Source organism: Pteropus medius, unplaced genomic scaffold (assembly GCF_902729225.1).
Source record: "Pteropus medius unplaced genomic scaffold, Ma_sr-lr_union100, whole genome shotgun sequence".
NCBI classification, from domain to species: Eukaryota; Metazoa; Chordata; class Mammalia; order Chiroptera; family Pteropodidae; genus Pteropus; species Pteropus medius.
The window spans coordinates 12583954-12589953 of record NW_024342473.1 but is presented as its reverse complement, the minus strand read 5'-3'; the positions used below and the strand labels follow the sequence as shown (position 1 = coordinate 12589953).

The window sequence follows — 6000 nt, the reverse complement described above, 5'->3', positions numbered from 1 at the left end:
CCTGTGCTTGGAAGAACTGAAAGAAGACAGTTTGATTACCAAGTATTTGGTGTCTTTAGCCCCATTATTCTCTTCTGCTCACTTCACTTCTGACTTCCTCCCTTTATCCTTTCTGCTTCTGACTGCTTCTGACAGATCTGGCAAAAATACAGCAGATTTGCAGAAACAGTCTGTTCACTTCCCACACTGGTGCTGTCGCTGCAGATTGCTTCAGAGCTGCTGTCTCCTGGTCTTGGGCAAAGTGTCGCTATCAGTCTTTGTCATCACAATCCAGTGTCTGCCCTGTGTGCTGGGCAGAGCCAACAGGCCAGCCCCAGGCATGCTTTTTAGATACTTAGGAGGAAGACTCAAGGTAGACTAGAGAGAATATTCAGAATTAGACAATAATAATAAAAGAGGGACAGAATCAGGTAAAAGAGAAGTATTTCATGTGCTAACTGTATCTTCCTGATGCATGACTGTAAAATGCTAGCAATACTGTTCATTAGAACTTTTTGTGATGGCGGAAATGTTCCACATCTGTGCTGTCAAATATGGTAGCAACACATGACTACTGAGCGCTTGATATATGGCTAGTGAGGAACTGAAGTTTTTATTTAGTTTAGTTTGAATTATTTTTAAATATAAATAGTCAATGTGACTCATGACTACTATATTAGAGATATTAGTGTTTTTTGTTGTTGTTTTGTTTTGTTTTTGCTGCAAAAGCTTTATTGTTTCCGTTCAGTCCAAAGCATGAGAGAGGACTCCATGGAGAAGCCTGATACCAGGGTTGCAGAGGGGCCCCTCAAAGTCCTCTAGACTCCAAAGGCTTCTAGTCATGCTTGAGCCTTTTAAACAGCTACTGGCCTAGCTTAGCCTGGGAGCCAGCCAGCCTGTGGAAGTAAGTCATGTGGTCACCTATCTTCTTGATGAGTTTTACCTCCTCATCTAGGAAATGGTTCTCCAGGAAGCCACAGAGATGGGGTCTGTGTGGGCAGAACCCAGGGCATGCAGATCCAAAAGGTTTAGGTTCTTCTCCACGACCATGCTGGCTCCGTTCCATCCTGGGTTTGACCCCATTCATCTTGGGAGGGCTTCTGTACATCCTAGAAGAGGGTGCAGCCACCACACTGGTTTTACATCTTCAAGAGACACTAGGCACCTTCACACTCCTCCTTGGCCAACTCATGGAAGAAGTGGCCCACATCTTCCAGGGCCACATCATTTGTGGTCAAAATAGAAGCCCAGAGAGTGGTAGGTGTAGGAGGCCTGCAGATGCAGGTTAACCAGGTGATTGACTACGGCCTCTACTTTGGTGGAATAATTCTAACGAATGTGGGAGTGCCTGGTTGCTAGGCAATAAGGTGTTAAGCTCAAAAAATGGTGTTGGCTGGTCCCATAAGCAGAGGATGGCTGAGATGGTTCTTAAGGTTACAACTGGGAAAGAGATTGGAGGGTGGTCAAAAGCTGGAAGAAGAGGCGTCCCTGGGGCCATTAAGTCCAAACACTGTTAAAGCAGTACTGCTAAGCCACTGCAGAGATACTAGCGTTTTAAGAGATAGCAAAGAAAAATAGGCCAGACATTGGTATTTGAATCCCGGGTTCAAATTCCACTCTTCTATGTTATCAGTTGTAAATCAAAGAGAGATACTTAACCTCTCTGTACTTCTTTTGGCACAGCTGTAATATGGACTAATGTCTACCTCTAGTGTTATTGTGATAGGTATGGTAGATAGGGCCTTGTGGCGGGGGAGAGAGTCATTTACCAGTGTCCTCACTCAACAAAACTGTGCACAAATGTCTGGGAGAGGCAGAGGAGGCCCAGGGGATGTGTAACCTTTTCATAAACTAAGGACCACCACCTGTGTTGCCAAATTGTTGCAGTTGCATTAGGAGTTTACATTCACAGCTCCTTTTACTTTTTCAGTGTTTTCATTAGAATCTTTCACTTTTCTTCTGAGAAGCAGATAAGACAAAGACTATCAATTTGATTTTACAGATGAGAAAACAGAGACCCAAAGAGAAGAAACCAATTGCCCCAAAATGTTACACAGAGGGAGAGGAGACAACAATGTCCCCATGGGTCAGGAGCCAAGGCTTATTCTGTGCCAGGATGCAGCAAAGTCCTCAAACCTGCATGTGGTGCAAAAACCAAAACCAAAACCAAAACCAAAACCTCTTCTCAGTTCTGATTCCTTCACTTCTCTAATCAGCCACTAGTGTGATATCCATCCTGGCATTGACCTATTCACAAAAATGGGTAACAAAACTTTTCCCTGAGAGGCAACAACTATAATCTTTGCCATCAGAGAATCCCATACACAGTTTCCACATGACTGTGAAGAAATGTTTTTGTCCTGCTAGCTCATTCTTTCTCAGGCTGAGTCTGTAAATGCTTGCTACTTAGGCACTGAGAGTATTTTAGCAGCTTTGGGATTTACTCTAACTTTCACACATCCATTTGCTTATATCTTCATGCCTATAATTATTTAATTGCTTTCTTTTAATGCCTGTAAATAGGAGCTCTGTCATCTGAGAAAAGATCAGGAAAAATAGAAGCATCAAACTAAAACTCAGGAAAACCATTTTCCATCTTGTGCACAACCATGCCCCCTGTTGACTGACGCATGACAGTTTAAAACCACAGAAAAAAATTATTTACAGCTTTATTGAGGTATAATTGATATACCATAAATTGTACTATTTTAAGTGGACAATTTGATGAGTTTTAACATGTGTATATGCCTGTGAAACAATCACAGTCAAGATAATGAACATTTCCATCACAGATAGCTTTTCCATTTCAGGGTTGAGCAGAGTGAGTGCTCCTGGTTCAAAACTATATGATAAAAGCAATACCTTCCTCTGAAAAATAGTGGTTCTGGCCCCTACAGGGCTGTCTTTATTCTAATCTCTATTATCATTGGAGAGTCAGCTCTGCATTTGACCTCTGCATGGCTTTTCCTCCTTCCCCACAGTTACAACATTCCTCATTCTGTTCAAGGTCAGCTCCTTTTCTGGTGCCCTGGTCTTCATTCCCTTCCCCCTTTTCACTATGGAGCATCCCCCTTTCCGTGCTGAATCATCCACTTCTTATCTACAGGCTCTTTTCAATCTTAAAAATAAACAAAACCTAACAAAAAATTAAATACCTCTTCCTGCCTCCCCATTCCTCCCTTCAGTCACTCATTGCTCTATCTCCAGCCTTCTTGTCGTGGCTAGACTTCCAGAAATAGTTGTCCAAACTTTCTCTCCACTTCCTCACTTCCCCTCTCTTTTATACCACCCCCTCATCCCCCACTACACAGTCACTGTTCTTGGTCAGGTCCCTCACTAACCTCCCAGATGCTACATCTGTGAACCCTGTCTCAGTCCTTATCATACTCTGGCACAGTTGATTACTCTATCCTTTATAAAATAGCTTGGTTGTTTTTATAAAAGTGATTGATGTGCGCTCTCTCTCTCTCTCTCTCTCTCTCTCTCTTTCTCTCTCTCTCTTTTAAGAGTCAGACAATAAAAGCATTAGGAGGCTCCTCCTAGGCTCATCCTATCTCACTGCTGCAGACAGAGCCACTACTGCAATAACCCTCAGCTGCTAGACAGCCACCCTGAGCAGCTACCCAATGCACAGAGCAGCCTGGGGAAGTCCCAGAAATTAGCCAATGTATACTTCTGATTTGGGGGAGATCCCTTACTTGCTCTATTATAGACATCATAGAAGCCAAGAAATTTTATAAACAAACATACAAACAAACAGAGAAGGGCCTGCATTCAGTAACTTTTCAATTCCTGTCCTAAGCGTTGCTTTAAATACTGCCCTAGAGATGACATGGTGGCTGGGTCTACATGACTAATCCTTATTGGTCTCTCCCAGCAGGAAGCCTGCCTGGGCATGGCTTTCCTGATAACCACCCGTTATTTTCCCCTTCCTAATGTTTATCATTGGGAGAATGATAGGAATGAAGCATTCAGGCTTTTGAGACCTTGTGAGGCTGAAAGTGACTTTAAAAGCGTATAGGTTTTTAGATACATACACAAAAAACAGGGTTCTTATGACCAATGTTTTAACTCAAGATAAAGTACAAAGCAGAAAATAAAAATCACCCCCAAAATCCCACCACCCAGAAGAAAAGCCATAACAGTTTTGGTGAACATCCTCTAGACAACTCTATGCAGTATATACACATAGAGGTATATGTGTACTGTTTCACACACATGGGATCATAATTTACGTGTTCTTCTGTAATGGCTATTTTTACTCAGAATATGCAGTGGATGGATATCCAACTCAATAATTATAAATAAACACCATGATTGTTAATATTCACCAACCATCCAGGATATTTATAAACCATGATTTGCTCAGTCTTCTATTGTTGGGCATTTAGGTTGTTTGCATTTTTTGTACCATAAAGTACACAATGATAAACATCCTCTGTTCAGCTTTTTGCTTTTGTGCCTTTTACTCCTCAGGCTAATTTCTGGAAGTGGACTAGCTCAATACAATAGAGTGTACATTTTACATTTTGATACAATTAGGCTAACTTCCTTCCAGAAATGTTATATCAACTTATTTTCCCACGAACACTGGGTTTAAGAACATCCTTACCCCACTATCACCAGCATTGGATTTTATTAATTTCTGGTTTCAGATGTGGCTTTTGTAGACTGATTCAGTATGTTCGATCAATTTGAGTATTTTCTTTCATTAAGTTCATCTCATTCATGTTTATTATTTTAATTATCATGTATAATTTTAGTTCAGCAATCTTATTTTCTACTTTTATGCTTCCTTGGCATATCTTCATTTTTCTCTTTCAGTAGATCCTCTGTGTGTTCCTTGGATTTTTTTTCTTTCTGGTAATTTTGAGGGTATTTTGCCTAATTTTAGTTCTATAGGTGGGCATTTGTACCTTTTATTAGATACTTAGATATGTCTTTCTCAAACAGCACAGTATTTGCTGCTGTCTAATAATAGCTAACCTTTACTGTATGTTTACCATGCCCTTACAACAACCTATGAGATAGGTGGCAGTGCATTTTTTTTTTTTCTTCCTCCAATCATCCCGTATCTCCAGGCCTGGGTCATCTAATCTGAGTGTTTTGTGTACCTTTATTTCTTTGGAAAGAAAAATCACACGTTATTTGATTCTGAGCTCAAAGAGTTCCCCTTGTCCAATTAGGCAGTGATGATTATTTCTGTTTAGAACCATTAAATGTCCCTCCCTCACTTTCACTCCCACAATTGACAGTATCCTAAGAGTATTATTTTGTAATCAGTCTAGACTGCTCTGGTGTAGACTACGCTTTCATATCAGTGATCTCATTGTGTCCCCGCAGCAAGCCTGTGAAAAAGCCTCTGATCTCCCACATTTGTGACAAGAAAACTCAGGTTTAAAAAAAGAGCATGCGTGATTTGTCGTTGTGATTGGTACTCTGCAAGTGCACTTAGCTAGTGTCCTTTGACTGATAGCCATATTAAAAAAAAAAAAAAATAGAATAAAACAGTCAAAACCAAGACAATCCAAAACACTAAATTGAAATTCTTTAGGCCCTTGCCAAGGAATATATTTTTAATTGGATGCTATTTAGCTCTTACCTCTCTGTTGAAAGAAGTTGTATTTATGGGAAATTGTTTGAAGTGTATAGAAGTCCACCCTTCTCTCTCGATTAGCATTTTCTAAAAGGGGTTACTTGGATGTTTGCAGGATGTTAATAGATATTACATGAAAAATGGATATGGTCAACTAATGATGGAAAACACTGAGTTAAAGTTGCTCACAGAAATTGTTTGAAGAGTTGCTTTTAATAGGCTAGTGTGCACTGCGAATCTAAGAGTATACAGCATACAAACTTAATGTCTAAGAAGATACTAGTGTTCTATGGAACACAATTTGGGAAACAGTGATGAGTGGGATATGATTTTCCATCAAAACTCCCACTAATTATTAACGGAAGAAATTAAGTTCAGGTCTGCTAAGTATAAAGCAAGTTTTTGAGAAATAGACATTTCATTTA

The 6000-nt window shown here is 40.2% G+C and overlaps 1 pseudogene; it reads right to left on the bottom strand.

Moving 5' to 3' along the window:
• Positions 1 to 814: 814 nt before the first annotated feature.
• Positions 815 to 3046, bottom strand: LOC120604630 (ferritin light chain-like; annotated as a pseudogene).
• Positions 3047 to 6000: the final 2954 nt, after the last annotated feature.